At 37.6% G+C, this 18,008-nt stretch overlaps 1 non-coding gene across 1 annotated transcript; it reads left to right on the top strand.

Moving 5' to 3' along the window:
• The first annotated feature begins 8,609 nt into the window (after positions 1-8,609).
• LOC127089403 (small nucleolar RNA R71) lies at positions 8,610-8,715 on the top strand. The gene has a single exon (XR_007791003.1). It is a non-coding gene; the product is annotated as a small nucleolar RNA R71 (small nucleolar RNA).
• Positions 8,716-18,008: the final 9,293 nt, after the last annotated feature.

Below are 18,008 nucleotides of genomic sequence, written 5' to 3'. Positions count from 1 at the left end.
ATATAATTACCCTTTTGCCCTTATGCCTATATTGAACACAAGGCATAGACCGTGTCATCCTTGTCCAGTTCAATATTGGGCCCATAGACATTTATCCTGTGACGCAGGATGGGCAAATTCCATCTAGGTCACTCATGTCCCTCAGCATGCTTTGTGGGGTACCCATCAACTGTCTTTATGGTTATCCAGTTACGGACAATGTTGGATCAACAATAAAGCACTCGACTCTACATCTAGGGTCCATAGTGGTTTTAGGTCGAAGAGTGGTATACACCATTATCACCATGAGAATAACTTATGACACTTTGCATAACTTTCTATATAGTATTCTCATAGCGGGTCAATCCAGTATAAATATTACTCTTAATATTCATACCTATGTTTAAGACTTGATAACTCTTTATCCATGATCCATGAGATGTGATCATCAGTCTACAAACATAATAGTCTTAATGTTTTAATGTTATCCCACTTCACAATAAAGCTCGACTACGGATACTTTAAGAATAGTGTCCTTATGTTTAATGTGCTCTCATGATTAAGTCACACTTGATACATTAAACGGACTATCTATTCCAAGGACTTTATTAAACAAACATAACAAAGAAAAAGCCTTTTATTATTAATAAATAATTCGATACAAGTACCAAAAGTATTGGCCTCTAGGGCTTACACCAACAATCTCCCACTAGCCTTAGAGCCAATCAGGCATACCCCTAATGCCCATTGATCTAGTATGACTATCATGCTTCTGTTGCGCAAGAGGCTTTGTCAGTGGGTCAGAAATATTGTCAAGCGTTGGTACTCTACATATTTTCACATCTCCTCTATCTATTATCTCTCGTATGAGGTGACAATGCCTAAGTATGTGCTTGGATCGTTGGTGAGATCTAGGCTACTTAGCTTGTGCGATAGCACCATTGTTATCACAATAGAGACCAATGGTATCCACAAGCTAGGGACTATGCCAAGTTCACTAATGAACTTTTTGATCCAAACAACTTTCTTTGCTGCACTTGAGGCGGCAATATATTCGGCCTCGGTTGTAGAATTAGCAACTGTATCTTGCTTTGGATTTTTCTAGCTCACAGCGCCACCGTTTAGCCAAAAACACATAACCATTGGAATCTTTCATATTAAAGCGTGTCAGCACTTTGTCTATGTACTCTGACTTAGGCCAAGCAGTTTTGTGATCTATCTCTATAGATTCTGATTCCTAATATATAGGCTGCTTCACCTAGGTCCTTCATAGAAAAGCATTTCCCCAACTAAGACTTTACTTGTTGCAGGGTAGGGATATCGTTTCCAATGAGTAATATGTCATCTACATATAATACCAGGAAAATGATCATGCTCCCACTAACCTTCTTGTAGACACAGGGCTCATCTTCGTTCTTGATGAATCCATATTGTTTTACTGTTTCATCAAAATGAAGATTCCAGCTTCTGGAAGCTTGCTTCAATCCATAGATTTCTTCTCTCAGATACACCATTCCATTGGGGTGTTCCAGGAGGAGTAAGTTGGGATAGGATCCCACACTCTTTCAGATGGTCATCAAACTCTAGGCTTAAATACTCACCACCTCGATCTGATCGAAGAGTTTAAATATTCTTACCTAGTTGGTTTTGTACTTCATTCTTGAATTCCTTGAACTTTTCAAAGGACTCTGATTTGTGTTTCATTAAATACACATAACCATATCTACTGAAATCATCAGTGAATATGATGAAGTACTGAAAACCTCCTTTGGCTGGTATGCTCAGTGGTCCACATACATCAGTATGTATGAGGGCCAAAAGATCATTAGCTCTTTCACCTTTTCCTGTGAATGGAGACTTTGTCATCTTTCCAATTAAACAAGATTTGCATGTCTCATATGATTCATAATCAAAAGAGTCCAACAGTCCATCTTTATGGAGTTTGGAATTGCGTTTCTCATTTATGTGGCCTAATCGACAATGCCAAAGGTAAGTTGGATTTAACTCATTATGTTTCATCCTTTTAGTATTAATGTTATAAATAGGCATTTCAAGATCAAGGACATATAGTCCACTGTTCATTTGTGCAGTAGCATAGAATATATCCTTCAAATAAATTGAGCAACAATTGTTCTTTATTATAAATGAAAAACCAAACTTGTCCAAACAAGAAACGGAAATAATATTCCTGCTAATTGCAGGTACATAATAACAGTTCTCTAACTGAATTATTAAACCACTAGGTAAAGTCAATACATAAGTTCCTACGGCTACAGCAGCAACCTTTGCTCCATTGCCAACTCGTAGATCAACTTCACCTTTTTCCAAATCTCTACTCCTTTTTAGTCCATGCACATTTGTACAAATGTGAGAACCGCATCCAGTATCTAATACCCATGATGCAGAAGTAGATAAATTAATTTCAATAACAAAAATACCTGAAGTTGAAGTCTCTACTCCATTCTTCCTATCTTCCAGGTACCTTGAGTAGTTCCTCTTCCAGTGTCCGGTCTTACCGCAATGGAAGCAAGTGCCTTCTTTTGCTATGCCTCCACTAGGCTTCAAAGCAGCAATAGTGGGTTTGGGTTTGACAACTTCCTTGCCTTTCCCTTTATCATGTTTGAGGACAATCCTCATGTTTCAGTACCAATCCAGAAAATTTGTCCTAGACAATTTTTCCTTATCAAGGATTGATCGCAGAATGTTGCTAGAGGTGCTTGTTGTCATTGTAATCTACATAAGGATTAATGAAAATATAAGTATCATTGACATATTTAATTAGGCCTTTAATTAAATATGCTCCCACTATTTTACTCAAAACAAATGACCCTCATCATTTGATTCAGAAAATCCCGTTGGAAGATTTTCTAGTGGGTCGAGATCCATATTTCACTTCGTTCTAAGTCCGCGTAGGCGGATTACACAAAACTAGGTTATTTAGGTAGGAACTCCTTCCAATTGTATCTCATACAACTCTCGAAAATTTCAGTTGGGTGAATAACTCCTTATTCCAATCCATCATATGGATCATTCCCAACTCTTGCTTCTAGATATATATAATATTATTATAATTAAGTTTGACCCATCGTTTTAGTAGTTGGATATTACAATTATCCCATCGCACCTTACTAATAAAGAACATGCACCTCGCGTAGGCGAAACCTACATTATCCGATACTAGTCTTTATGAGTGCTAAAACTTGGAAAGCAAACATATATAATATTATTATAATTTGTTTAGTTAAGTTTGACCCATTGTTTTAACATTTGGATATTACAATTAACCCATCGCACCTTACTAATATAGAACATGCACCTCGCGTAGGCGAAACCTACATTATCCGATACTAGTCTTGATGAGTGTTAAAACTTGGAAAGCATAAACTTAATATTTAATTTGAGGGAATATCAATTTGATCTCACCGGCTTATTTATCATATAAATCGTCTCTCACATGCATCAACATACATTCACATGCATCAATATACATGCATACATAATGAAACAGTTATGGCCCCTTACGCAGTTGTTCTCCCAAGCCAATGAGAGAACCTAAGCTAACCTAATAACGATCTAAGCTTCCCTAAGCAAGATCTTCAAGGTTGTCCTCCTTTGGCATTGACTTCTTTGCTTTCTTCATGTCATTACATTACATAAAAGAAACTCTTTTTACATACGAGGGAGTGAGATGAGAAAAGAAGTTACATTGAGAGATTAAAGGAGAGGCACGACACGCAGGTCGTATTTTAAAACCCAAAACAAAATAAAGGAAAACTAAGGCCATAACCGATCACCACAAGACAATAATAAACATATTATTATTATTATCAATTTTAATTCTGTTAATCAATTAAAACCAAATTAAATCTCGATGACCGATCACATTACGCAGAGTTAGCCGAACGGGTGAATTTTGCCTTGCGTTAACCGGTTAACCAAATGCGTTAATCCGTTAACACTGTTGAAAAACTGTTAGAAAATTTTCTTTCTGTCTTGCGTTAACCGGTTAACCAAATGCGTTAACCGGTTAACATTGTTTGAAATTCTGTTCAAAATTGTTTTCTGCCTTGCGTTAACCGGTTAACCAAATGCGTTAACCGGTTAACACTGTTTGAAAATCTCTTAAAAGGCAGCCATTCGTCTTGCGTTAACCGGTTAACCATATGCATTAACCGGTTAACACTGTTTGAAAATCCTTTTAGAAAACAGTATTCCGTCTTGCGTTAACCAGTTAACCATACACGTTAACCGGTTAACATTGTTCGAAAAAGTGTTTAGAAAGCACAACTCTTGTGCAGTTACAACCCCAATCGCATAACTCTCTGACAACAAAACCCTTGTGCCGTCACTAACCCTGATGCACCAATTTCAGACCGTCAAACACATCTCGATTGTTGATTCAGTATGATTGATCAACACGTCATTGCTTCACCTTACTAATGTCGGATCAAGAAGCAAACGACCATTGATCGCTCAAAGGAAAACAACCATTGAGTGTTTGAATGAACGAAACGAGAACACTATATCATATATAATGTATTTTGCATCAGGATTACATATATCATATATATAACTTGATCAATCTCAATTTAATCTTTGATTCATTCTGTCTTTAATCGTATTAATACAGAAAATAAATAGTTATCAAATTCATGGTTTCGTAAGTGGCTCTGATACCACTGAAGAAGAATTGTCATCCAAGGCGCAGCGGAATTTAAAAATTTCTCCATTTAGTGATTCTTACGAATGGGCATGATCAGTGATAGAATCATTACCTCTTGTGGCGATCACGAACGTTGAACGATGACAATGTCTCTACTCAGTCCACACGAACGGATTCCTTCAATCTCAGTGCTAGCTGCCACGAATGAAGGCTTTGAGTGAGAGAGAGAGAGAAACGAAATTGCAAGCAAAAGTTACAATGCTTCTACCCAAGGGTTCTATTTATAGAACCACTTGTGTGGGCTTCAAGCTAAAAAGCCCACTTAAGTGTGTTTTGGCCCATATCTTATAATATGCCCAAAATCACTTAAGTATTTGGTACCTTACCATATTTCGTATTCTACTGAAGTATACCGTACCTTACGATGTTCTATAATTCACTTAAGGAAACCGTACATTACAGTATTCCTTAATTACTCTATCTCTCATCAATCCGTCCTTTGTGTGTGACCCTATAGGTTTTCGCGGCGTTGGCAATTATATTAAATCACGTATTTAATATAATAAACAGTGAGCGGTATCTAGCAACACATCACTGCTACCCAAGACACGAAAATGTCATGTGATCTGACAAGTCCTTATGTGATAATGATTATGTGTATAATTTCCCTTTTACCCTTATGTCTATATTGAACACAAGGCATAGACCGTGTCATCCTTGTCCAGTTCAATATTGGGCCCATAAACATTTATCCTGTTACGCAGGATGGGCAAATTCCATCTAGGTCACTCATGTCCCTCAGCATGCTTTGTGGAGTACCTATCAACTATCTTTATGGTTATCCAGTTACGGACAAAGTTGGATCAGCAATAAAGCACTTGACTCTATATCTATGGTCCATAGTGGTTTCAGGTCGAAGAGTGGTATACACCATTATCACCATGAGAATAACTTATGACACTTTGCATAACTTTCTATATAGTATTCTCATAGCGGGTCAATCCAGTATAAATATTACTCTTAATATTCATACCTATGTTTAAGACTTGATAACTCTTTATCCATGATCCATAAGATGTGATCATCAGTCTACAAACATAATAGTCTTAATGCTTTAATGTTATCCCACTTCACAATAAAGCTCGACTACGGATACTTTAAGAATAGTGTCCTTATGTTTAATGTGCTCTCATGATTAAGTCACACTTGATACATTAAACGGACTATCTATTCCAGGGACTTTATTAAACAAACATAATAAAGAAAAAGCCTTTTATTATTAATAAATAATTCGATACAAGTACCAAAAGTATTGGCCTCTAGGGCTTACAGCAACAGATACGTAGGCATGAGGGCCCCAATCCTCACCGAACACTTTATCTATTCTTTTCCTATCATTATTTCGCGAGTAATCTTTAGATATAACACCTATTCAAGCAAGAATAATCAAAATGGTTCCCATGGAGTACCATGGATGTTAGGGGTGCTAATACCTTCCCCTTGCATAACCGACTTCCTTACCCAACATATCTCTTTCCCTCGGGTTTTATCGATGGTTTCCTTTTCCTTCGGGAATAAATAAAGTTCGATGGCAACTCTGTTGTATGTTCGAGCGTATGATACGTTTGGGTATATTTCCACTAGCTTCACCTACAAGCATGACCACATTCTTGGTTTGATCTTAACATTAGGTCTTTTCACTTTAATTCATTTATCAACTAACCCAAAGAATCATAAGAGATGTTACTTGTTTTCTCCTTTGTTTATGTAGGTGATCATGCTTCAATTCAAGAGTAAACAATGGTCATTTTTGGCAAGGAGTGTCCATGTTTTAGTTCATTGATTCAACGATGGTTCATGTACTTATTTCCATTCCATTTCACTAATTCTTCAAGCCATACCCAAGTATATTCAACTTTTAATCAAGTTTGCTTCAAGGGATGCTCTTTCCATCATCATTTTGGCTTGGGATGCAATAAAACATCAAGTTTGTACAAGTTGGCACAAGCTTGGTTGACCTAATTTGCAACTAAGGTTCACTTTTGGTCCAAAGCCCATAACTTCTTCAATTTTCAACCAATTGACAAGTTTTTTTGAGCATAATGTCCCTAAGGAGTTCCTCTACAACTCTGGTTCAAGGCTCAAACATCAATTCAACCTCTAAGGACCTCAATTATGGAAAGGACTAAGTTGCCAAACTAGGTCAAAACCTTGTCATGACCTCCACTTGGCAGTTATTCCATTTTTAGCTCAAGTACCCTTTTGATCCCATTCTTTTTGCATCTTGTTAAGATTATGTCAAAGATCATTTGGCCCAAGTTTGGCTCAAAATTTACGAGGGAATCAAAACTTATAGTGTCATGAGCTTGGGACCCTAAAATGCCAAAAATGTGCCAAGACAGGTTGACCAAATGCCTGACCTAGAAAACATGTCACAACCTTAACTTTCAACACTTGCCATTTTCAGATCAAGCCTCCTTTTTAGTTGGTTCTTTTTGCATTCAATTCATTGCAATGAGAGGAACATTTGGCACAAATAAAATCAGGAAACGCACAAGGGAATCTTATTTGGCATAACTTTAAGAACCGAGGTAAAAAGGAGCGTAGTTTTGAAAATCCATGACCAATGCCACTTTTCCCCCCGGTTATTAAAAAAACCAAGGGGCAAAGTGGCCGGTTTTGATGTTGCCCTTCGTTACCTCGCCTTTGTAACTGAGGTTACATCCTCTTCACATCCGAGGTAAAATGGGGTTATTTGTAGTAGTTCTTCCTTTTGTTTGTTAGAATTTCATTCAAAAACTTAGCGTATGAATGCATCTGACTTATAGCTTCTGAAAAAGGGATACTAATATGAAGTGTCTTTAGAAGTTCGAAAATGTTTTTAAACTGTCAATCTGTTTTAGACTTTTCTAGTTTTTAAGGGTATGGGATTGGAGGCTTGTAAAGAGGAGGGGATACATATGGTTGTTGCTTTTCTTTTTCAACCACCTCCTTAGACTTTGATGTATATCCATTATATCTCCCAGCTGTTCTCGGTTCCTTCTCCTTGTTAATCACCTTCTCAGTGTTCTTTTCAACACTCTTTCCTACAATATTGTCTCTAACTCTCTTATTAATGGGGACATCTAACTATGTTCCATTTTCAGAGTTATAGCATTACTAGGTCCCTTAGGGTTCGATTGCGGTTGGCATGGAAATATTCCAACTGAGACAACGGTAGTTGCTTGCTATTGAGCCGCTTGAGAGATATAAGTCTCTAACATTTTATTCTGGGTGGTTGTAACATCCAATTTTATTAGCCAACTTTTTAATCAACTCATTAGTATGAATGTTTTTTATTCATGAACTCCTTGTTTTGCTGAGTTTGAGACAAGATAAATTTTTCCATCATTAGTTCCAAGTTTAACTTTTTAGGCGCAACAGGAGTAGCAAGGGCTCCTTTATGGTTTTTTAAACCCAGTGGAGTAGTAGATGCAGGGTTAGGTGTGAACATGGTATTGTTGTTCTTGTAGGAGAAATTTGGATGATTTCTCCTTCCAGAGTTGTACGCGCTGGAATATTGGTTTCCTTTCACATAGTTGACCTGGACAGGGGATGGTTCAGCTGATAACTGACACTCAACAATGACATGTCCAGGGACTCCAGACATCTCGCAATTGGTATTTATGGCAGCTACAGTTGCTGTAGGATTAATGCTAAGATTATCAATTTTCTAAGTAAGGGCATCGACTTTTGCATTAACATGGTCAAAGCTACTAACTTCGTATATACCATGTTTTGGTAGCAACTTTTTTATAGGAGTGTGTTCACTCCCCCACTGATAGTTTTTCTGAGCCATATTCTCGATCAGAGCATAGGCATCATTAAAGGGTTTATTCATTAGACCTCCACCAGCTACGACATCAATGGTTATTATTATGTTATAAAGAATACCATTTAAAACATATGAATGATTAACCACTTCTTTAATCCATGGTGAGAACAAGCTCTTATCATTTCCTTATATCGTTCCCATGCTTCAAAGAGCAATTCACCGTCCATCTGCATGAAGCAGGTAATTTGGCTCCTTAACTATGTAGTTTTGCTAGATGGGAAATACCTATCAAGGAATTCTTTCTTCAACTTGTAGCGACAAATTCATGACCATCAAACTATGGATAAGCTTAACGTCAATAAAACCAGAGTCGCCACCGCGCTTTTATTATTTCCAAAGGAAAAGGGAAAAGTACGAACAAAACGCAAAGATAAGAAGTTTTCAAATAAAAACTAATAAAATGCCAGAGATTACAGGTAAGGGGGTTGGTTACACAGAGGGAAGGTGTTAGCACCCAAAGTGTCCTAGGTACTCCTAGGGAGCCCTTTTTATATGTGCATATGTTTTGATATAAAAGATGTTTGAGAAAAAATAGAGTGTGGGGTTGAGAAAAGAATTCATTGATTATATTGTTGTGTTTGACAAGACCTTCAGTCTCGTGCCTATGTACCAACATAAAAATGAGGGATCAAAACCTCTTAGTTCGTGGTAAAAATTTCAAATAAGTTGATGAATTGCTTTTAACAAAAGTTTAATAAGAAAAGGCACAAAGGCCAAACATTTAAATGAGGTTGTTAGTTCTTTTTGTCTTTTGAAATTTAAGTCAATATGGTTAAGTTTATTTACAAGTTTGATTTAAAGATAATAAGTTTAAAATTCAATGGCATAAGGCCAAAGTTTCTAATTGTTAAAACATGTCTAAGTTTGAAATCATAAGCAAAGAAGGATTTTGAAAAGAGGGAGGGATTTTGAAATTTAAGAAGTGGGAGGATATGAAGAGGTTATCCTAAGCACAAATTTAAAAGTTAAGAGTTGAAAAGATCTTACCAATGGGATGCAATCCAACAGACAAGAATGTCATATAGAAACCGAATTTCCTTTGGACTTTAATCAAACAATGATCAATAAGCAATGAGCAATATCCAGACATCATGAAGATCAAGGCATCAAATAAAGATGACCATATCCAAGCAATCATTCCAATAACTAGCAATCTTCATTGTCTTCATTGTCTTCCAATGTACCAGATGAAATATTCCTTGATCAACTTAGAACAAAACATCAGACATAGGTGTAGATGTTTGATTGGCTGCATTGTATGGTAAAACACTAGCTGGATTCTAATGTCTTGACTGATGTCATGACATGCTGTGGAGATGTTTGTTTGACTGCATTGTATGTTAGAATACCTAGTTGTACTCTGATGTCTTGGCTGATGTCATGACATTCTGAGTAGTGTACTGCAGGATTAGCTAATACAGGATTCATTGAATGTCAAACTGGATGTTATGACATTCATCCCTGTCAGCAGATACTGAGGAATAGAACAGGTGGTGTTCTACTATAACTCAGTATTTGTTATCAGTCTGCTTATCAAAGAAATAACAGACCTGGCATAAGGCCTACTGTCTGAATGTCAAACTGGATATTATGACATTCATCAATGACAGCATATACTGAACAATAAGCAGATTGGTTTTCTGCTACATTTCAGTATGCAACTCAGTCTGCTTATCAAGAGCATAACAGACGTGATGTAAGGCTCTATGTGTGAATGTCAAATAGGATGTTTTGACATTTATTAATGTACGCTGATACTGAAGTATGGACAGATTGGTTCTGTACAGTACAACAAATTGTACAGTCTGTTTTCAGGAAAAACAGACTTAGCATATGGTTAATGATTTGGAAGTCAAACTAAATGTTGTGACATTCATTCCTGACAGCATATGCTATATTGTAGGTTGTTTAGTTTTTCTGCTTCAGCATTTTTCTCAGGCTAAAATCCAGGAAACCAACAACCAAGCTACAATTAAGGAACCTAACAAATAGCCTATTTGTTAGCACACTAATATGTGGAAATTAGTTAGAATCCTATGTGGCATTATTTGTGCAGGTCTTGGAATATATATAGGCTCAAAATAAGGAGATATATATGGAGAGATTTTAGGATTGAAGACCTTGTTTGTAGCAGAAAGTTTCTGCTGACTTTGTAACAACAAAGAACAAGTTTGCTGCGATTTCTGAAGGCCCAAATCCAGTTGGGTGATTAGGTTATAAATAGCATATTGTAACCTAGTTTTTGTAAGCCTCCTAGAATGAAAATTTAGGGGTGTATGTGAGGTAAACCTCCCAATCTGTGGGGAAGGTTACCATGTGTTTCTCAGTGTTCAAAGCTGAGAGTATTTGTAACTCAAAGCCTGTAGGCAAGAGTGATTTTGTTCTTGAATGAAGTTGTGAAGCAAGTTCAAGTATTTTAACATAACATTGTAATTGTAGTGATAGGAATGGAAACTGGAGGTTTCTATCTAGGAGTTCCTAGGTATAGATTGCATTGGGTAGGGATTAAGTGAAGAGTTGTAAACGGGGGAGTTTAACTCTGAATTAATACTGCTAATAGTGGATCTTCTTCCTGGCTTGGTATGCCCCCAGACGTAGGTGAGTTGCACCGAACTGGGTTAACAATTGCTTGTGTTTTTACCTTCTGCACACTATATTTTGTCTATTATAACTCAGTCTGGTTTTATTCTGTTTATGAAGGGAATAACAGACATGACACATAGCCTGCAGTCTGAATGTCAAACAGAATGTTATGACATTCATCATTGACTGCTGATATTGATGGACTGGTTGATCTGTTACAGTTCACTCATCTGTAATGTTGGGACAGGTGATGTTCAAACCAATGTTGAGACATCATGCTGATAACTGGGCAGGATAAATAAACATAAGGGCTATGTTTGATCTCTACTGTGTGTTTGCACTAGATGGACAGAATTGGATGTTCTTCTTTCCTATGTTTGCATTAGCAGATGTTGTAACATCTGTGAATGTGTGCATATGAGTACAGGATCATAATTTATATAACTGTCTTGCTGTATTTGCAAAAATGTTAGATCAGATGTCATGATATGGAGTAGAACATCTGAACTCTGACTACACCAGAATTTCAAATGGTATCAGAGCAGGCATCCTGTCTGTTTCTGGATGAGATCCATGGGTGATACTTTCTGGTATCTTGCAAGGAGTTATGTTAGTACTGATGCTAGAACTTGTGAAAGGTTCTGTAATTTCCCTGAATGGTCCCTTGAAGTAGGTGGATGGATTGTTCATGACGGGAATGGTGTGTACCTGTCTCTGGAGGTTGGAAATTGGCTTTTGTGTGGGACAGCTGTGCTAGTATTGAATCACATTCAAACTTGGTATGGTCTTGGAGGCTGATCTGGTGAAGTGCGTGTTCATAGGTTGAGTTGTATTATGATTTCAGCTGCATAATACCTGGCAAAACTCAAACTCTGATGTAGTTTCCCCCCATGTGGATGAAAGGCTGTTGTATTCAAGATTTCATCATATTCTACTGAAGATGTCAAAGATACTTGAGTCTCATCAAGTCCACTCTTCTTGGTAAGAATCACCTGATCACTGATTCTTGTACTCTCCTGGGTAGTGTATATGAAGACCTTGAAGACTTTCAAGGAGGGTTTGCTTCAAGGAGGTTAAATTAATGTTCTATGTGATGTTAGAACATGTTGTTCAACAAGTAGGCAGCTACTGGTTGAAGAGCAGATGTGTTTAGGTGTCAAACAAAGGGATACTTTGGTTTGAAACCTACTCCTGACCTGGAAGAGGAGACATCTGTGTGTGCTAAGTTGACAAGGGTAGGGTCAACTGTGTGTGTGCTCAAGAAGGTCACTTTTAGAAGTCTGATCTCTAGAAGTGGAGTTGGTTGAGATGTGACATTGTGCAATCCCCGCTGTGTGCCTTATTCCTGTTGATCAGGGTTGGATAGTTGTTCCCTGAAGTACTATGGTGTACTGGAAGACAAGTCCCCTGGATGATAGAAGTCAATAATGGGGTAACCTGACTGCTATTCCATTTAAGAGGATTGGGTTCATGAATCTTGTTATTCAAACACCACGATCAGAAGTGGCAGTTCCTTCAAGGAGTGAGAATATGAAGATTCAGAAGTTGGTTGAGGTAGTATGCTCTGGCAATGCATATCTACTATTGACTGGTGTTATGTTTCACTAGTACTTATGGTCAGCTGAAGTCTGATTGGTGTGATTGGAGTATGTATAGGTATAACTCTTAGAGTTAGGTGCCACTGGTTGGGATGGTGTATGTCATGTTGAGACATGTCTGTACAATGCATGGATATTGGTGTGGAGTTTCCATGATTGGTAATTTGAGGGGGATTTTGGTTAACCTCCCCACGGTTGGTCAGCCTAGGGTCTGGTTGGCTGTTGACCTGTGTCACATGGGTTCTGGTTGTTGTGTGACACATTTGCAAGGAAGGATTCATCTCTCTCATTCCTAAGGGTGAATCTAATCTGGAAAGAGTCTCAAGACTGTTGAGGTGCTTGCAAGCAGAAGATGTTGACACTAGAAGAGTATTTTCAAAGTAGTCTTATGGTGGAAGTATCTGAAAGGAATATTGGGAAAGGATTTAAGATCAATGTCAACTTGTGCCAAGTACAAGTATTTAATTGATTATCCTTGGAGATCAAGATAACTGATGTTCTTAACGATGTTGGAACATCTCTTCTTCAAGACCCTGTGCAGAATCACAGGAAGGATAGTACATTGGTTTATGATCTATCTCTTTGGTGGCAGCAAAAGCATATGATCTCTGAAAAGGTTTCCTGGCAAGAAACATGTTCAGCCTTGGTGTGTACAAGAAGAAGAAGACATCATAGTCTTGATGGTGGTTACTTGGATCAATTTATCTCTGATCTAAGTAAGGAAATGCATTGGCTAATGCACACTGTGAAGTTAAGAACAAGTGGCAGCACTATTAACATCATGGAAACAACCTTGCTTTAGAAAGTGGAATCCTTGGTATAGCTGAAGGGTTAGTTTCTAACTGGTCCTTCTGAAGACTCATGCATCAGAGTGTCTGATGTCTTTGGAGAAGAAGCAGGAATTCATCAAGGTGTGAGCTTGGATGACTTAACTGCAAACCTGCAGGATGGAGGTTGTTTACTCAAACTTGGTTCCACAATCAAGTCTATGAGAACATTGAACTCTTGTTCTGTGAAGGGAGGAAGTTCTTTCAAGTGGCAGAAGAAGGAGCTGAATTCAACAGCTAGATGTCAAAACACAATGTTGTGACATTTGGTTCAACACCAGATTCTTAGTTGGTGAAGTGGCACATCAACTTGAGATAGAAGGGTCTACAGGGCTGTAGATTGGATACTTCAGAAAGGTCGTCCTCGATGCAGTTCTTTGGAGTTGCTGGATAGAAAGGATGTTACATGTTCATGTCTTAGAAAATCTAAGTTTTGTTCAACATGTAGCTTGAAGTTCAAGTCTCGCTTGGAAGGTCAGAATATCTTTGGGAGAGGTCTGATAGACGTGGAGAGGTCAAAGAATGGCATTTGACTTTTTCATATGAGGATTCATGAAGGAGGTAATCAACCAGTGGCATTTGGTCTATCTCAGAAGTGAGTTCGAAGAATCAAGATAATCCACATATGGCAGCTGATTATTCTTGAGGAAAGTCTGAGACAAATTACTTTTGAGCAGAAAAGTAGTAAGTTGAAGACAAGAGGAGGTGTTTTCTATTCATCTCTTGGAACTTGTGGTAGGAGTTCTGAGCTATCTATGGAAGATTATCTCTCGTAATGGGATGAGAATGTATATGTCCCAATTTATGTCTGGGTTCTTTTGGATCAAGCTGGTGACTCAGTGATATCTGAAGATTATCAGACGGTGTTCCTTGTCATGGTGTGAAGGATGTCCTAACGAATGTTAGAACATTTTATGAAGTGGTTTTCTGTTCTGGTTAGAAGAGAGATTGACACAGAGTGTGGATGTGTTCAGCCAAGAGGGTTGAACAGAGGGTGTGCTCTTGAAGACATGAAGATGAGTCTTATGTTTTCCATTCATCAAGTGGTCTGGATTCTCTTTGAATCAGGAAGTATGTGAAGGTTCAACCTTGGGGTGTTAGATATGGTCATGTGTGATCTCCAAGTTTCAAGAGGAGAGTTGGTTGTTCATGACAGGGGGAGTTCTGTCTTTGTGCTGCAAGTAATCATCAAGCTTGTGGTCTATGTGTTCTCAGATAACAAGGTATGGCACCTGATATACCTGCTGTGAAGACAGTGTGTGACTACTAGATCAAAGCTGTGAAGCAAGATCAAGTGGGTAGTGTCTTGATCAAAGCTGTAAAGCAAGATCAAGAGGGGGTATTCTTGATTGAAACTGTGAAGTAAAATCAAGATTGTGTATCTGTCACTTGTGTGTAATTCTGTTTATGTTGGTCTGTAATTTAAAGTGTTGCTTTGGCAACATTTTTGACAAAAAGGGGGAGTAACACCTGTGATGCCCCAGGACAACAGAGTGTTTTGCTAAACAGATATTGAAGATCCTCCAATCCAGAGGTAGTGTTGTAGCTGAGGCTCCACTTCAATGAGTGTGAGTATGTGTATGTGTGCTACAATTAGAAGTTTTTATTTAACTTCTGTATGTGTGCTGTTATGTGAAGTTTTTATTTAACTTCCATCTGTGTGAGTGTGCTGCTACTCTGAGTGTATTAGCTAGGTTAATTTCCTGTTAGATGTGTGTTTTCCACTGCTATGGACTCTGTTGTGAAGCCAAAGTGTTTTAGCCAAAAATTTGCCAAAGGGGGAGTTTGTAGATGTTTGATTGGTTGCATTGTATGGTAAGACACTAGCTGGATTCTAATGTCTTGACTGATGTCATGACATGCTGTGGAGATGTTTGTTTGACTGCATTGTATGTTAGAATACCTAGCTGTACTCTGATGTCTTGGTTGATGTCATGACATTCTGAGTGTACTGCAGGATTAGCTAATACAGGATTCATTGAATGTCAAACTGGATGTTATGACATTCATCCCTGTCAGCAGATACTGAGGAATAGAACAGGTGGTGTTCTACTATAACTCAGTATTTGTTATCAGTCTGCTTATCAAGGAAATAACAGACCTGGCATAAGGCCTACTGTCTGAATGTCAAACTGGATATTATGACATTCATCATTGACAGCATATATTGAACAATAAGCAGATTGGTTTTCTGCTACATTTTAGTATGCAACTCAGTCTGCTTATCAAGAGGATAACAGACCTGATGTAAGGCTCTATGTGTGAATGTCAAATTGGATGTTTTGACATTTATTAATGTACGCTGATACTGAAGTATGGACAGATTGGTTCTGTACAGTACAGCAAATTGTACAGTCTGTTTTCAGGAAAAACAGACTTAGCATATGGTTAATGATTTGGAAGTCAAACTAAATGTTGTGACATTCATTCCTGACAGCATATGCTATATTGTAGGTTGTTTAGTTTTTCTGCTTCAGCATTTTTCTCAGGCTAAAATCCAGGAAACCAACAACCAAGCTACAATTAAGGAACCTAACAAATAGCCTATTTGTTAGCACACTAATATGTGGAAATTAGTTAGAATCCTATGTGGCATTATTTGTGGAGGTCTTGGAATATATATAGGCTCAAAATAAGGAGATATATATGGAGAGATTTTAGGATTGAAGACCTTGTTTGTAGCAGAAAGTTTCTGCTGACTTTGTAACAGCAAAGAACAAGTTTGCTGCGATTTCTGAAGGCCCAAATCCAGTTGGGTGATTAGGTTATAAATAGCATATTGTAACCTAGTTTTTGTAAGCCTCCTAGAATGAAAATTTAGGGGTGTATGTGAGGTAAACCTCCCAATCTGTGGGGAAGGTTACCATGTGTTTCTCAGTGTTCAAAGCTGAGAGTATTTGTAACTCAAAGCCTATAGGCAAGAGTGATTTTGTTCTTGAATGAAGTTGTGAAGCAAGTTCAAGTTGTTTAACATTACATTGTAATTGTAGTGATAGGAATGGAAACTGGAGGTTTCTATCTAGGAGTTCCTAGGTATAGATTGCATTGGGTAGGGATTAAGTGAAGAGTTGTAAACGGGGGAGTTTAACTCTGAATTAATACTGCTGATAGTGGATCTTCTTCCTGGCTTGGTATGCCCCCAGACGTAGGTGAGTTGCACCGAACTGGGTTAACAATTGCTTGTGTCTTTACCTTCTGCACACTATATTTTGTCTGTTATAACTCAGTCTGGTTTTAGTCTATTTATGAAGGGAATAACAGACATGACACATAGCCTGCAGTCTGAATGTCAAACAGAATGTTATGACATTCATCATTGACTGCTGATATTGATGGACTGGTTGATCTGTTACAGTTCACTCATTTGTAATGTTGGGACAGGTGATGTTCAAACCAATGTTGAGACATCATGCTGATAACTGGGCAGGATAAATAAACATAAGGGCTATGTTTGATCTCTAATGTGTGTTTGCACTAGATGGACAGAACTGGATGTTCTTCTTTCCTGTGTTTGCATTAGCAGATGTTGTAACATATGTGAATGTGTGCATATGAGTACTGGATCATAATTTATATAACTGTCTTGGTGTATTTGCAAAAATGTTAGATCAGATGTCACGATATGGAGTAGAACATCTGAACTCTGACTACACCAGAATTTCAATAGGCAATAACAAAATAAGCAATTAATCACCGAGACAGATTAACATATGAATCAAAGAAATCCTCAATGTCTTGCATCAGATGAAAGTCACTTATTAAGAATATCTCAATCTCAGATGTTGGCATTCTCCAAGTCCTTTAGCACAGTGAATGTTGCCTAATTTTAAGTCCAAAAGCTCAGATCAAATCCCAACAGTCCTCCAAGTGTTTTTTAGGGTTTTTTGTTGTTATTAGGTGTCTTAAGGTCCTAAGACCATAAACAAAATCAAAACACACAAACAAATATGTACAATCACAAGATATGGCTCAAATGAGCAAAAAGAAAAGGACTGAAACATAAACAAGTTATATAAAATGTAAATGGAAATGAATGATAAGTGACTGTAAGTTAAATTGCATAAAGTAAATGACTTGAAAGTAAAAGCATAATGAGTAAGAGTTAATCAAATGTTAGTCAAAATTTAGTGGTGTTAGAGATGATTTTTAATTGATTAAGTCATTCTTTGGAGAACACTCAACCATTCATTCACAAGTATGAATCCTTAAACCAAGACATCCTCTATGAGAAGGGCTCAAACTTGGATAATTCAATAAGTATGCCACTAGCTCCCATGAAAGGAAAAAAGGTCAAGTCTCCAAACAATGCCATAAGGAATGGGAGACTAGCAATCTCACTTACTAGAATGCTATGCCTTGAGGGTCAAATTTAGCTCTATGTTAAGCAATCGTAATTGGACTTATGTAGAAGTCACAACCATCTAAGGTCGGACAATAAAAATATAGGTGTTAATGCATGTTAGAGATTTGGTACAAAGAACCAA

The sequence above is a fragment of the Lathyrus oleraceus genome, chromosome 5 (genome assembly GCF_024323335.1).
Source record: "Lathyrus oleraceus cultivar Zhongwan6 chromosome 5, CAAS_Psat_ZW6_1.0, whole genome shotgun sequence".
Classification (NCBI taxonomy): domain Eukaryota; kingdom Viridiplantae; phylum Streptophyta; class Magnoliopsida; order Fabales; family Fabaceae; genus Lathyrus; species Lathyrus oleraceus.
Note: the sequence above shows the minus strand (reverse complement) of the source record. Positions and strands in the feature narration are given on the sequence as shown.